Source organism: Prinia subflava (assembly GCF_021018805.1).
Source record: "Prinia subflava isolate CZ2003 ecotype Zambia chromosome W unlocalized genomic scaffold, Cam_Psub_1.2 scaffold_22_NEW, whole genome shotgun sequence".
In the NCBI taxonomy this organism is placed as follows: Eukaryota; Metazoa; Chordata; class Aves; order Passeriformes; family Cisticolidae; genus Prinia; species Prinia subflava.
In genome coordinates this window covers 8,457,172-8,472,787 of record NW_026960606.1, presented here as the reverse complement: position 1 = coordinate 8,472,787, position 15,616 = coordinate 8,457,172, and the positions used below count along the sequence as shown (strand labels likewise).

Here is a 15,616-nt window from a genome sequence, read left to right as displayed (position 1 = left end):
TACTAAGAGATATCAAAAATGCTGCCCGTAAAGCCTTAATATTTACGCAGCCAGTTGGGGTCCCTGAGGGGACCTATACAGGAATAAAGCAAGGGGCAACTGAGCCCTATGCAGCATTTATTGATCGTTTGACACAAGCTTTAGAGAGACAATGTGAGGATGATGTGGCCCGTCCAATCCTCCTTCGCAATCTTGCTTATGCAAATGCGAATGGAGAGTGCAAAAAGGTCATTCGAAACTTGCCTGATGCTGAACCCACTGTGCCTCAAATGTTAGAAGCTTGCAGTAAAATTGAAACTCCCCAACATATTGCTACAATCCAGGCAGAGGCTCTGGGAGAAAAACTTGAAAAGGCTCTCACAGTCCAAGCAGAAATGAGAAATGATAAGCTTGCTAAAGCCCTTGAAGGCCTTAGCTCAGCAATTCAGCAAAATAAAACATCTCAGGAGAATAAAAACGATAAGAGACCCTGCTTTCGATGTGGGAAACCTGGACATGTGTCAAAATATTGTCCCGAGGTAAAAACTGTAAAACCACCTTATCGTTGCCCAAGATGTAGAAAGAGAAGACACTTTGTTAATAATTGTCATTCTAAATTTGACATAGATGGCAACCCTTTGCCAGGAAACTTTGGAAGAAGCGCGGGCCACCGCGTGAGGAAACAAATAGTAGTGTACCAGCAACCCGAGGGCTTCCAAAGGGTCAGGTGTGTGAGTTGCTCAGGCCAAGCTCCATTTGTCGGATCGCCAGCCACCTGCCAAAGAACACCGATTTACTGCCACCAGGGGCGCAATGTGAACTGGCAACTTCCAAATTAATTCATTTTCTATATGACTGCTATATTGTGGTACCCACAGGTGTGACAAGAACATCGTACAGGAGACAAGACTTTCTAATTATAAGTAAAGACAGGAACCAGATTTTAGGACTTGTAGTTTTTCCATCTATTGTTTCAGCAAATTGCAATGAGGAATTAACTGTTTTAGTTCAAGCATGGCACCCTCCGCTTGTTATTCCAGCAAAGACTCCAATAGCTACAGCCATTGCCTTACCACCTAATATAGCAGAACAACTCACTGAAAGTCAACAAGTGCCGTCTGAAAACCCTTGTATGTCACTAGATGTGCTTTAGGTGCAACACATAAGTCGTAATCAACCAAAGTTAACTTGCAGCTTGACTTATAGTAATAAAACAATTATAATTTCAGGCCTTTTAGACACCAGCGCAGATGTTTCAGTGATTTCTTATCTGTTTTAGCCAAAAGACTAGACTTTGGTAACACCCTTAGACCCTCTCGCAGGTATTGGGGGGGCTAAAGTGTGCCTTCAAAGTAAACACATGATTACAGTGACAGGACCTGAAGAGAAAACAGCAAAGTTTCATCCCTTTGTTGTAAAGAGACCCATCACAGCATGGGGGAGAGACTTGTTGTCCCAGTGGGGAGCCAAATTAGAGGTAGATTTTTAGTAGGGGCCATGACGGCACTCAACACCCTAAAGTTAACATAGAAAACAAACATTCCTATCTAGGTGAGTCAATGGCCCCTAGAAAAGAAAAAATTGAGTGCCCTCAAAAAACTTGTACAAGAACAACTACAAAAAAGCCACATCAAAGAAACCAACAGTCCCTAGAATTCACCAATATTTGTCATCCACAAAAAAACTTCTGATTCCTAGAGACTGCTTCATGATCTCAGAAAGATCAATGAAGTGATTGAAGACATAGGTCCTTTGCAACCAAGACTCCCCTCTCTCGCAATGATGCCAAGAGACTGGCCTCTTGTCATCATTGATTTAAAGGACTGTTTTTTCAATATTCCACCCCATACAGATAACGCCCCACAATTTGCCTTTTCTGTTCCAAGTATCAACAAGGAAGAACCCCTGAAAAGGTATCACTGGGTTTCCCTTCCACAAAGAATGAAGAACTCGCCGACCATATGCCAATGGTATGTGGCTCGAGCCTTGGCTCCAGCCCGATAAAAACATCCACAGGCAACAATTTTACATTATATGGACGATTTGCTCATTGCAGCCTCAAGCCAAAAAGAAATGGAAGAGGCTCGTGACAGTGTTCTTGTAGCAGTTCAAAATGCAAGACTTGAGGTTTCTACCTCAAAAACTCAAGAAACTTCACCTTGGAAATACTTAGGGTAGAAAATGACAGAGCAATCAATTAAGCCGCAGAAAATACAGCTTCAAGTTAAAGTTAACACCCTGCAGAACTTACAGCAACTTCTAAGAGAAATAAATTAGATTAGATCCATGTTAGAAATTACCAATGATGAACTTGCCCCACTTTTTAACCTACTCAAAAGAAACAGTGACATTACATCATCCCGATCCCTAACATATAAAGCTCAAAAAGCACTCAAAAAGGTTACTGAAGCTCTTCAACAGCGACAAACTCATCGATGTGTACCATCATTGCCCTTTTTTCTTGCAGTGTTAAGAGAAAAATTGCAGTTGTATAGTCTTATTTTTCAATGAGACACTTCACATGTCGATCCTTTACTAATAATAGAATAGGTCTTTTTGCCTTACAAGTCTCCAAAGACAATCTTCACAACAATAGAAATGCTAGCTCAAATTATAATCAAGGCCAGAGAAAGGCTATTAACTATTGCGGGTCGGGATTTTGTTGTAATTTATTTACCTCTAAAAAAGAAATACTTTGACTGAGCTTTACAACAATCAAAAGACTTACAAATCGCATTGTTAAATTACTCAAGAACTTGTTCCATCCATTTTCCCAGTCACAAACTCTTACGAGCAAAAATAAGTTTTAGAGAAAAACCAGTTTTAAGTGAGGTACCTTTAAAGGCTGTCACAGTGTTCACTAATAGTTCAAGAAAGACACATAAGTCAGTTGTTACATAACAAAATCAGATAACCAAAGAATGAGAGTCAGATATTCAAGAAGTTGAAGGGTCACACCAAATAGTCGAATTAGCTGCTGTAGTTAGAGCATTTCAGCTCTTTCAAGAACCTTTTAATTTAATTACAAATTCTGCGTATGTAGCAAATATAGTTAAAAGAATCAAAAGATCCGTTCTAAAAGATGTTAATGACAACTTATATCAGTATCTTACATGTCTTTATAAAATTTTGCAAAACAGAACTAACCAATATTTTGTTTCTCATATTAAGGCTCATTCTTCGTTACCAAAGTTTCTAGCAAAAAGAAACGCAAGAGCCGATGAACTAACAGTGGCTGTTGTGAGTCCTCTGCCCAATATTTTTGAACAAGCAAAACTGAGTCATGCATTTTTCCATCAAAATGCACAAGCACTTATGCGAACTTTTCGCATTTCTAAAGATCAGGCAAAAGCAATTATAGGTGCCTGTCCTGACTGTCAACTTGTACAACCTCCTGTTTCAACAAGAGCTGTCAATCCACAGGGACTGCAAAGTTTAGAATTGTAGCAAACTGATATTACCAAATACCCTGCTTTTAAGAAATTTAAAAACATTCATGTATCTGTAGATACCTTTTCAAAAGCAGTTTATGCCTCCCTAGACACTAGAGAAACAGCCAAGCATGTATGCCAACACTTTTTGCAGGCATTTGCCTCTTTTAGAGTCCCTCAAGAAATTAAAACAGACAATGGCCCTGCTTAAAAAGCAACACAATTAACTGAATTTCTGATAGACTAGAGTGTTCAGCACACTTTTAGCATCCCTCACTCTCCTACAAGTCAAGCAATTGTAGAGAAAACACATCATACTTTAAAGTACATTTTAGATCAGCAGAGGGGGAAATGGCACAAGCCACACCACAGATGAGACTGAGCAAAGCTTTGTATGTTTATAATTTTTTGAATAGTTCCTCCTCTGAGCCTGATCCGCCGATTTCTAGACATTTTTTTAATAATTCACAAACCAAGTTAAAGGAGAAACCTCCAGTTTTAATTAGAAATCTAGAAACTGGGAAAATAGAGGGTCCCTTTCCTTTGATAACTTAGAGAAAGGGCTTTGCTTGTATTTCAACAGACTCTAGACCCAGGTAGATTCCAGCCAAAAACGTGAAACCATATTGGAAGCCGGGAAACATTGAACACCCTGAGACCCAAGAAACTGGTACACAGACGTGAACTGCGCAGAGAATTCCAGCTTGCATCTGATGCCAAAGGCTTCGATTACAAGAGACTGTGAACTTTGGAAAACGATAGTATTGTAGAGTTTTTGTTAGTAGATATAGGAAATAATTATGTATTCTGTTTCTATCTTTTTGCTTTGTTTACCTTTAGTAGTTCTGATTTACCAGTTAATCAGCCTAAAACAAATGTGTGGGTAGCTTTAGTTAATGCTTCAGGATTAGACACTATATGTTTATCTAACACAACCCCCAAAAAGCCATTTTCCACCTGTTTAATTGGTGTGCCAGTGGACATTTAGCCAATTCCAGAAGAATATGATAGAGCTATGCAAGGTATATATGCAAAAACAACTATATAGGATTTATGGACCCCTGTAGATGCATGAGATTGGTGGGTTCCACACCTTCCCGAGGCATCTTTTGAACCTCAAGAATTGGAAATACTTGGTTCTGTGCGGATGACCTTTTGTGCTAAATTTAATTACACAAGACAAGAGGAAAGTTTAGATGTTTCCCCTAATCATGAGATATACAAAAATCAGACCTTTTGGTGCAATTATACTGCTTTTGTGCAATCCAAATTTAATAATGTTTCTTATCAACTACCCCGGGGAATGTTTTTTATTTGTGGAGATAGAATTTGGCCTGCCATTCCAGCTTATATTAAGGGTGGGCCTTGTAGTATTAGAAAACTTACGCTGCTAACACCCAATGTAAAAATGTTTATAGAAAATAGAAACAAAAGAGCTATTAAGAAATATAAACCAAACTGCCAAGATGATTTTACATCTTGGGGTTATAGGAGAAGAATTGCAACATCTATTTTATTACCACAATTTAGTTCGGCTGCAGCTTTAAGACAACTTGATCATTTAAGGTGTTGGCTGAGCAAGTAATTTAATGCTACCTCCCTTGTATTAAGTGATATGTTGACAGATGCCAAAGCTAATAGACATGCCACTTTGCAAAACCGGGCTACTATTGATTATCTTTTATTAGCCCATAGACATAGATGTAAAGATTTTGAAAGAATGTGTTGTATGAATTTATCTGATCATTCAGAATCTATTCATAAAAGCATACAACAACTTAAGGAAGGAGTATCCAAGATTAAGATTAAAAATAGATTTTAGTTAGATAGCCTGTTAAAAAGATGGAATTTAACATCATGGATGAGACAACTTAAAAAAACAGGAGTGTGCATTTTAATCATTATAATAATTATATTAATTATGATACCTTGCTTGCTTCAATGTATTCAACAGATGATTAGTAATGCCATTGAGAAAGCTTTTATATTTCAACAGAAAGGGGGAGATGTTGGAGTCCATGTTCCCATGGATCCTCCACAGAAGATGAAAAATAGAGAAATTGAGCTAAAACCTTTGGAAAAATTAAAGTATATAAAGCCACACACACGAAGTAGAAATTTAAGCCTTAAACCTTTTCAAAGTGCCTAACTGCTAGGGTAGAGATAACAAGCTTCAGGCCTTGCGATAGAGTGAAGACATAACAAAAATAGGGTAGACTGCTGTTTGTAACTCGTATGAACTTTATGTAGGGAAGACAGAGTTTTTCATATATGCTAGGATAGAAGTTTTTACAATAACAAGATAGAACTTTAGGCTAGTAAGATAGAGTTTTGCGTTAATAGATATGTTATGTGCGTAGGTTCTGATACTGTTTTTCGTAGTTTTACGAACTTTAAAATTGTACTTAGATTGGCTAGTGTGTAGATAAAAAATATGAATATGCATTTTGCAATTAGGGATAAAAAGCCTCAGGGTTGGAGGTGGAGGCATCGATTGATTGATCAATTCGATCCATCGATCCAACCTCCATTCTCTGCAACCTGAGGAACGATCCTTGACAGGGAGCCGAGACGGGATTTTAAGGTATTATACATCGCGGTCCCCGCTCCAAGGGACCTGGGCCCCGGGATCCCCCCTTTTTTCCCCTGCAGCACTTGCTACCGGAGCGTTAGTCGGGACAGCCGGGGACTCAGTGTGGGGAGGGACCCCGGGGCCCCAGTGCCCTCGCGATCCCCCTGACGGGAGCTCTGTGCGGTTCGGGCCCCCACTGCCCTCGGGAACCCTGCGCGGCTCGGGCCCCCACTGCCCTCGCAATCCCCTGGACGAGAGCTCTGTGCGGTTCAGGATTTCCCGTTGCGTCCGCGTCCCTGTGGCTGAGGGCTCTGCGCGGGTTCGGAATTTTGGGGTCCCTTTTGTTGCCATAATCCCTGTGGCTGAGATCCCTGTCTGAAAATTGTGATCGATTCCTCTCTGTTAGTGCGATCCCAGCAATTGAAAACGCTGACAGTAATAAGAGGTTGCTTTACCCTGAGGCTCTAATGTCAGATATGTGCTTTGCTTATAGTCTTACTAGTTCTGCTTGTTAGGAATTCTGTGCTTTGTTTGCTGTTTCATTAGAACTCTGTGTGTTAAGATTTCAATGCTTTAGTTAATGTCTTGTTTAGACTTTGTTTGCCTAAGTTTGTAATTGGTTGTAGAATAAGGCCGCTCTCAGAACTCTTTGCCTTCAGATATGTACTTTTGTATAAATAAATTACTCTATTTGAATACTAAAATACTGTAAGACCCTTAAAGACTTTTACACCCGTACAACGGCCTAGGCAGTAGGGGATGTGGTACACCCACTCAATGCCATGTTCCCTAGCCCAGGTGTTAATAAGATTATTTTTAAAATGAGTCCCATTGTCTGACTCAATCCTCTCAGGAGTACCATGCCTCCAAAGGACCTGCTTTTCAAGGCCCAGGATGGTGTTGCGGGCTGTAGCATGAGACACGGGGTAGGTTTCCAACCGTCCCGTAGTGGCTTCTACCATGGTTAGCACATGGCGCTTGCCTTGGTGGGTTTGAGGCAGTGTGATGTAATCAATCTGCCAAGCCTCCCCATACTTGTACTTGGACCACCGCCCCCCATACCAGAGGGGCTTCACCCGCTTAGCCTGTTTAATGGCAGCACATGTCTCACAGTCATGAATAACCTGAGAAATGCTATCCATGGTTAGATCCACCCCTCGGTCTCGTGCCCACTTATAGGTGGCATCTCTACCCTGGTGGCCTGAGGCATCATGGGCCCATCGTGCTAGGAACAGCTCTCCTTTGTGCTCCCAGTCAAGATCTATCTTCAACTCCCCTATCTTTGCAGCCTGATCTACCTGCTGATTCATCTGCTGCTCCTCATTAGCTCTGCTTCTAGGGACATGGGCATCTACATGGCGAACCTTCACAGGTAGTTTCTCTAACCGGGTAGCGATGTCTTTCCATTCTTCAGCAGCCCAAATTGGTTTTCCTCTGCGCTGCCAGTTCGCCTCCTTCCATCTCTTCAGCCATCCCCACAGAGCATTGGCTACCATCCAGGAATCAGTATAAAGGTAAAGTTTTGGCCACTTCTCTGCTTCAGCAATGTTCAGGGCCAACTGAACGGCTTTGAGCTCCGCGAGTTGACTCGATCCACCTTCTCCTTCGATAGCTTGTGCGACTTGTCGTGTGGGGCTCCACACGGCTGCTTTCCACTTCCGGTTCATCCCCACAAGGCGACAGGAACCATCAGTAAAAAGAGCGTAGCGTGTGTCTTCTGCCGGCAGTTGGTTATATGGTGGAGCTTCTTCAGCACGGGTCACTTGCTCTTCTCCCTCTTCACCAGTGAGACTGAAGCTTTCACCCTCAGGCCAATTGGTAATTACCTCCAAAATCCCAGGACGATTTAGTTTCCCAATTTGGGCGCACTGTGTAATAAGGGCAATCCACTTGCTCCATGTAGCATTGGTAGCATGGTGGGTGGAGGGAACCTTTCCTCTAAACATCCACCCCAGTAAGGGTTTAGTTCATGCCTGTAGTGAAACACCCTTTAAAAATTATCTCAAACTGAGATGTGACCTGCTCCAGGCTGCCCATACAGTTCAGGGGCACCAAAGACATCCAGCTGAAGCAAAGACGAAAAATGAGCTCAATTTGTTGCTAAAACCCAAGGATGGAGTTTCCAAGATAAGCACTGTCTCCCCTGAATTTCTTGGCAGAAATCCCTGCTCCTGCAGAAAGGCTTGTGAGCCAGATCTCCATACTTTTTGGAGAGGCAGCAGCAGATATTTGATGATCTCTATGAATAGAGTTGTTGATTCACTGCAAAATACAGGAAAAACTGGGGAGAAAACAAATCAAGTAAATTTAAACTGCTGACACATTTCTGGGTTGGGGAGGGAACTGTAAAAAGTGTTTTGAAGCGAGGCAATCACTTGGTTGCCCCCACAGCAGAATGAATTTCTGATTTGACACTAGGTATATTCAGAATAAAATTACTAAGTGTGGTTTGAGAAATAAAAAGGCCTTTTTTTGAAAAATTTCTGGAAATGGAAATATTGAGCAATGGTTTTCAATGAAGAAAATGCAAATATAATCCATTCAATATCTCCTATTGAATTAAAATATTTAGATATTTTCAATGAAGAATTTATCCTTCCTCTCATGCTGGGGAACTGGAGAACAACAAAATGCTATCACAGTTCAGCATTCCCCCCAATTTTGCTGATAAATGTGGATGCCCAGATGTTTGGCCGAAGAGATGCTTCAAATGCAAGAGAATTCAGGGAACTGTGTTCCTTTGCAGTGTTCAGGAGGTGTTTAAAAAGCTGCATTTACAAGAAATTATTCTTTTTGGGGGGTTTTGTTGTGACATCAAAAATCAACAGCAGTGAAAGGACCAAAACTGTTTGAGCTGGAATTCACAACCCCCCCTGGGGTCCCTGAGCAGGAACTGTTGAGCTGTGATAACCCACCTCATCTTTAAAACGAGTTCTTCAGGGTGATTAATTTGCTCTGCAATTATTTACTTGTCTAAATGTCAGCAAAAGATTTTGTGTTCTTAAAAAAAAAAAAATTCTTTTCAGTGACACTTCTTCAACTGAAAGACTTTGCAGGTGCTGCCAGCACAGTTACAAAGGCTTTGGGCTTTTCCTCCAGCTCCTTTTAACACATTTTACCAAAAATTCCTCTTTCGGTGCCTTGTATGTGTGTGAATACAGAGCAGAACTGAGGGGCTTGGATTTTTAACTTTGGCTTTATCTTATTTTTCCCTTTAAATGTGAACTTCTTACATTTCTGATGCTCATTTGGGACATAATTAAAACAGCTCTCTCATGTGTATTCTTGGAATTGTTACAGCAGGTTCCCTACCTCAGTGTTACCATCTCCAGGAATATTCCTAAATGTGTTCCAGATGAGTCCCAGAGTCAGAAGAGAAAGGAATCTTCCCCATCCTGTTGGGTGTTCATGTTCATTAATTGCTCTGCAGTAATTAAAACCTGTCTGAGGCCAGTATTTAATGAAAGGCCACCAGGCAGCATAAAAAAATATATTCATAAATACATAAAGTCTCATTAACCACTGAAGCCATTGGTGGGAAGATCCAGTCTGAGGTGTGAAGTTTCTCCTCTTTTCCTCCTCTAACTTCTTGTCAATCGCTGAACACAAATCAGGGTTATTTTCCTGCTAATCTCACACACAGGAGATCTTGTGGCTGCTGAAGCTTCACAAGCACAGGACCATCCCCTCTGTGCCGGGGTCCAGGGGAGTTGTGCTCCGCTCCATGAAATCCTCAGGGAACGTGTCCTGGCTGGAAGCACTGCTGGTGACCCAGCTTTTTCCCCTGTTTTTTATGGATAATGATCTCCTGAGCAGCAAAACCAGTAGGGCCAGATGCTACCCAGCCACCTGAGAGGGCTCCAGGGAGGTTGTTTGCACGGAGCTGTGACAGTGGGGCATGAAAGGAGGTTAAATATGTTTTATTGAACTTAGATTTGCCACCTCCAAATCTCAGCAGGTTTATTTCCCTTCTCTTTGTATCCTGGGAGGCTGTAAATAACTTCAGTGCTTCCCAGGAGGTTGCTCTTGCAGCCACACAGTAAATGTGGGGTTGGATATGAGAGGTAAGGGATGTTTCCAGTGGTCTGGAAGTTGTGGATTTTTTTTTTTTAAATGAAAATTAAATAAATGTGAACTGCCATGTGGTGGTGGGATTTTTTTAAGCTGTTTTGAGTTCTGTATTTCAATGGTTCTTCCTTGCTTCCCCCCGCTTGATGCGTCAGGTGCTGTCCAGGCATGTCCCCCTTTTTGTCTCTGTCTGCCTCTCCTACCCCTGCCCTGTCCCTAGAACCTTTGGTCAGCTGTCCATCTTTCCCCTGACCCTGCCCTATGTTATGGAAAAAGCCCTGTCCATCTGTCCTGGGACCAATCACCTGCTTGTTTCACACTCCCCCACCCCTCGGTTTTAAAAGCGGGTGCAGGCTTTGTTCCTTGCTCCTTTTCATACCCCCTTCTTGAGGAATAAAAGTCTCTGAGAAATCGTACAGAAAAGCGTCTTCTCTAGTCCTTACTCCGAAGTCTAGACACCGCAACACCTGTTGCCATAGAAGAACAGCCTTGATCTGCACTGTTACCTGAATCTGCAGGCACATTTGGGATCAGTCCTTCGCACAGCTGGGAGTCAGAGCTAGCTGGGGTTCTTCCAGCTGTGTCACTGCCATTCATCAAAATTTGAATGAAAAAGGAATATACATTTAGATCTCACAAATGGAAAATAAAAAAGGAGGAAGAGGGCAGGAGCAGAGACCACTCAACTTGGCTCCCAGAGCTGTCATAGGGATGGATCCTGATGTGGGGGTCTTCCAGGTCAAAAAAAAAAAAAATAAAAAAAGAATTTATCAGCCTGAAAATTAAGTTTTCTACATTCCTAAGAATTTAACTCAATCAACACACTGAGAAGTCATTCCATTTCTGTTCTTCCTTAGCTTTGGGCTCCCTGATGCAAAGAAATAACTCTCCACACTCAAGAGGTTATTGAGAAACTGTTTTATTAAAGCTCAGCCAGAAGATTAAAATAAATGTAAGGATGGCTGAGAGCACTGGGATGAACTGCCAGGAACTGCCAGGACACAGAGGGACCTTCCACAAAGGGTCCCAAAAAACTTAACCAGGCCCCAGGCTCTAATTTGAGAGGTTTTGGGAAATTCAGGTGGTGATATGGGGACCAGAAAAAAGGGCCACTCAAAGTTTTCAGCATTTCCAGCACGTGTGGGATATTGGCTGGTTTGGCAATGTGCAGGTTGAAGTAAAAGCCTGCAGATTCCCCAAAAAATTGTGCAAATCTCCTCCTGGTGTCAGTGTGGGATGAGCCATGAGGAACACCCAGCCCAAAGCTGATCCACTTCCTGACAAACCAGCAATGACCAAAATGCAACATGAATGCACCAAATAACCCCAAGGGAGTAGAAATTGGAGGAAGTGGGGACAATCAAGATTGGGATGTTGTGGAGGAACCTTTACCCTGCTCTTTGGTGGCACTGAGCCATTTGAGTCCCCTCACATGTAACCACAGAGCTGCCAAAAACTTCAACAGGCTGTTTGCCTGCTCTCCTTGAAACAGTAACAAACCCAAGAAATGTTACAGTTCTGAAGTCAGGTTTTGGAGTGTTAAAAGTGCTTTTCTTGGCTGGGTGCTGCAATGGAGGAGCATGGTACCCATGATGCCATCAAGGTGTGCAGGGCCCCTGTGCCACCAGGAAAGGTGCTGGTGGTCCCTATGCCACCGTGCAAGGTGTTTTTGGTGCCTGTGCCACCAAACAAGGTGTGCAAGGTCCCTGTGCCATGGAGCAAGGTGTGGTATTTACATTATTATACAAGGTATGCATTGTCCTTATATAAATGCACAAGATGTGTGTGGTCCCCATGCTCCACGCAACGTGTGCAGGGTCCCTGTGCCATCAGGAAAGGTGCTGGTGGTCCTTGTGCCACCGTGCAAGAGGTTCCTGGCCCTCATGCTTTCAGGTGAGGTGTGAATGGTTATTCCATCACTGTGCAAGGTGCAACTAGTCCTTGTGCTGCCATCCAAGGTGTGCCTGGTCCCTGTGCCATCAGGGAAGGTGTGTGCGATCCCCATGCTGCCGTGTGAGGTGTGCATGGACCCTGCATCCCTGAGCAAGTTGTGCTTGATGGTCGCTGCGCCATCAAGCTGTGCGTGGCCCTTACACCATTATACAAGGTACGCATGGTCCTCACACCATCATACAAGGTGTCCACATTTTGTGCCCTGTAGGAGAATAGGAATGGGGCTGCGGGCAGCCTTGGCCTTGATGAGTTACAGTTGTGTCCTTGAGCAAGACAGGTGAACAACTTTGAGGGAGAAGAAGCGTGGAATGTGGATGTGTGTTGACATCTACTGAGAGAAATGGAGAAATTTATGACCAATTACAAGAGGGTAGAAGGCGTGTGCATATAGTCTGTTAGCCAACTATAATGCAAAAAGGAGTGCATGTTATGTGTGTGATACAGAGAAAAAGTATAAAAAGTTGTACTGTGGAAAAATAAACTGCTGATGCTTGCCACCATCTTCAGCATCAGTCTTTTGTCCACCATCACTGCCCCACTGTTCAAGGAGCACAGGACAGCCTCCCTCCCACCAGACACCATCTCTCACCCAGTGCGGGGTGAATCCCCGAGCACTGCTGCAATCTGCCCCGCAGCCCCAGCTCAGCGCAGGCCCCGGCCGGTGCAGGCAGGGGCAGCAGGAGCAGAGGCCCAGAGGCCCAGAGCTCCTGTCAGCAGGGCTGAGCGCCGTGACAGCCACTGGTATTTGCTGGCTCTCTTCACCCCGCCGCCTGTCTGGGCCGCATAGTCGAGGGTGAGCAGGACGCTCTGCTCCACGCTGTCGGCAGTGCCGTGCTGCTGGGCCAGCAGCCCCTCCAGCTGCATGAACAGCCTGCGCAGCTCCAGCATCTGTGCCTCCAGCTCCAGCCCCAGGTGATGCTTGGCCTTGAGCTCCTCCAGGTCGTGGCCGAAAATGCGAGGCACCTGGGGGATCTCGGCCAGCAGATCCACATCTGAGACGCCCAGGTTGATGCCCGCCAGCTCTGCCTGCCTCTGGATCTGCTCCTTCAGCTGGTGCCGGGAGCAGCTCTCCTGGGCGTAGTGGCAGGTGAGGATGGCTCCGTAGCTGCGCAGCTACGGAGCTACCGCAGCTACGGAGCTACGCAGCTACCGCTGCGTCTGGCAGATGCAGGGCCCCACTTGCCCCGAGCCCCCGGCCGGCAGCACTCCCAGCTGGGCTACAGGGCTGTGGCATGGCGGGCGAAGGTGGCCTGGGCCGCGCCAAGGCCGCTCTTCTTGCGGGCGATGCTCTCCTCCGAGGTGCAGCACAGTACCGACTGCTGCGTCCTGTCGATGCTCTCCGACAGCTGCTCCAGCCAATCCAGTGCCCACCACAGCTCAGCCGCCTTCTGCAGCATCCGGCCCATGGGGCTGGCGTAGTCCCCGACGAACGCGGGGTTGTCGAAGGGCAGGTGATTTATTAAAATATGAATATTGATCTAATATCAATATTCAACTGTGACGGACAAAAGACTCTCTAACAGTTAAAGTTAGAAAGTGTATGTTTATTGCGACACCGGGCAGCTTGTGGGATAGCTCCCTAATGCCCACTGCAAAGATCACAGGTAATTACAAAGCCTTTTATTTACAAAAATGTTGAATACACAAAATACAAATGCATATTCATACCCCTGTCACTTCCTCTTCTCTGGTTCATATGCTAATTGACAAAAAGGCGATTATGCATGAGTAGTTTGTTCCCTGAAATGGGTCGGTGGTCCTTTTGTGAGGAGTGGTCACCAAAAGGAGGAAGTAAAACGAGTCTTCCTCGTTCTAAACTTTCAACCTTTTCAATGCAGATGTGATTAATGGATGGTAGAACTCCCTGTTTCCTGTTTTCCAGGACTATTTCAGTGGGTTTCTGGAAACAGGAGGTCTGGTGTTGTATTGATTAGTTTCTCTGTTTGACAAGCAATGAGTTACTAGATCAGGGGTAGCTTATCTTAAATCCGGTTTCTTTTAACCATCCTCTAACTTTTAACTGATTTCAGCAAAGCTTATCTATTCATTTCAGCTAAATCAGCAACATCTATTGTTAACTGTAACCTTAGCTTTTCTCAAAGCTTCAAAATTAGTGTCTCACAGGGAGGCGTCGTGCGGGTCCCCCTTGGCTGCCGCTGGCTGCTGCAGCTCTGCCAGCCGGTCCCTCATGCTCCCCGGGGCTCCGGCACTGTCTGCGGGGACATGTGAGGCTGGAGCTCCTGCGGGAGCGCTGCGAGCCTTCCCTCCTGGCAGCAGAGCAAATATTTATGGGGGAGGGCAGGTCCTGCGTCAGTCCCGGGCTGGACAGAGCCAGTGGAGGGAAGGGTTTGTCCTGGGCAGAGCAGGAGGAAGGCCTGGGCCAGGAGCGCTGCCAGCACCGCCCACACCTGTGTCACGGGACGGGCTCCAGCTCCACACCTGATCCGCCGAGGCTTGGCACAAAGACGCTTTTATTCACCCAGAAACAAGGACACCCGAAAGTCCCGTCAGACGGGACAGAGGGGGTGGCCCACCCGGCACCCCTGGCCTTGGGAACGGCTCCAGCAGGCTCCAAACTGCCAGCGGCCTCACAGTGTACCCAAACCCAGCTCCTGGTTGTAGCAAAGGAAAGGCAAATGACACAAAGTCACTGACCGCCAAGCTGGCAGGGACCCACAGGGACCACAGAGCCAAGCTCCTGGCCCCGCACAGCACCACCCCTCAAAATCCCACCCTGGGCCTGAGGCGCTGTCCAAACACTCCAGGAACTCGGCTCATCCCGTTCCTGTTGTGAACTGGAAAGGTGAGATTGTTATGAACAAGTTTCCCGGTTGGGAGGGGTTGGGCTGCCCCTGCCCTGGCCCCGTGGCGGGACGGTCGCCCCGTCCCCCCCCCGGGGGAGAACACGGAGCACGCATTGGCATGTTGGGAGAGCTCTGGGAGTGCAGCCCCCCTCCTCCCAGTTTGTGCCATCGCCCAGCCTTTTGGAGGAATGGGGTTTTTTTCCTGTTTAACCCCCACACCCCAGCGAGTTTGAGTAGGGAGGGAAGCTGCCCTGAAGAAAAGTTGCCTGGCAACACTTTCCTACCTCATTAAAAAGTGAAAAGGAGCTGCTCCGGCCTTGATTGCCCAGTTATTGTTCTTTGTAACTACCTCTGCTGCGACCAGGACCAATGCATATGCATTTGTATATGCAAATAAAACTGCCCCTGTGAATCCTGGGAGGGTTTTTTTGAGAAACTGCACCCCAAGACAAGAAGCTAGATGTGTCAGAAGAGAATTAGATAGTGCCCTAGCCGAGCAAGAAGTAGATGCACCCCCTAGCTTAGTTTGAAGATTCACCATGACCTATGAGGAGTCTGAATGGAATGGGAACTGGCCAGCTTAAGCGACGCAGACAGACAACGGGAAACTCGAAGTTTTTCCCTGAGGGCAAAGAGCTGACTGCCACTGCTCTGCCTTCTGATCGTTGACCAGAGAGAACTCCCAGCTGTTCCTACGGGAACAAGGACTTGGCATCTACTGTTTCCAGTAGAATGATGAACTGGGACAGCACCTGCTCCTTCAGATGGCTGCAGCAGCGTGGAAAACTCCGATCGGACTCCGCAATCCT

At 45.3% G+C, this 15,616-nt stretch overlaps 1 pseudogene; it reads right to left on the bottom strand.

Moving 5' to 3' along the window:
- Positions 1-12,645: 12,645 nt before the first annotated feature.
- Positions 12,646-14,193, bottom strand: LOC134564902 (uncharacterized; annotated as a pseudogene).
- Positions 14,194-15,616: the final 1,423 nt, after the last annotated feature.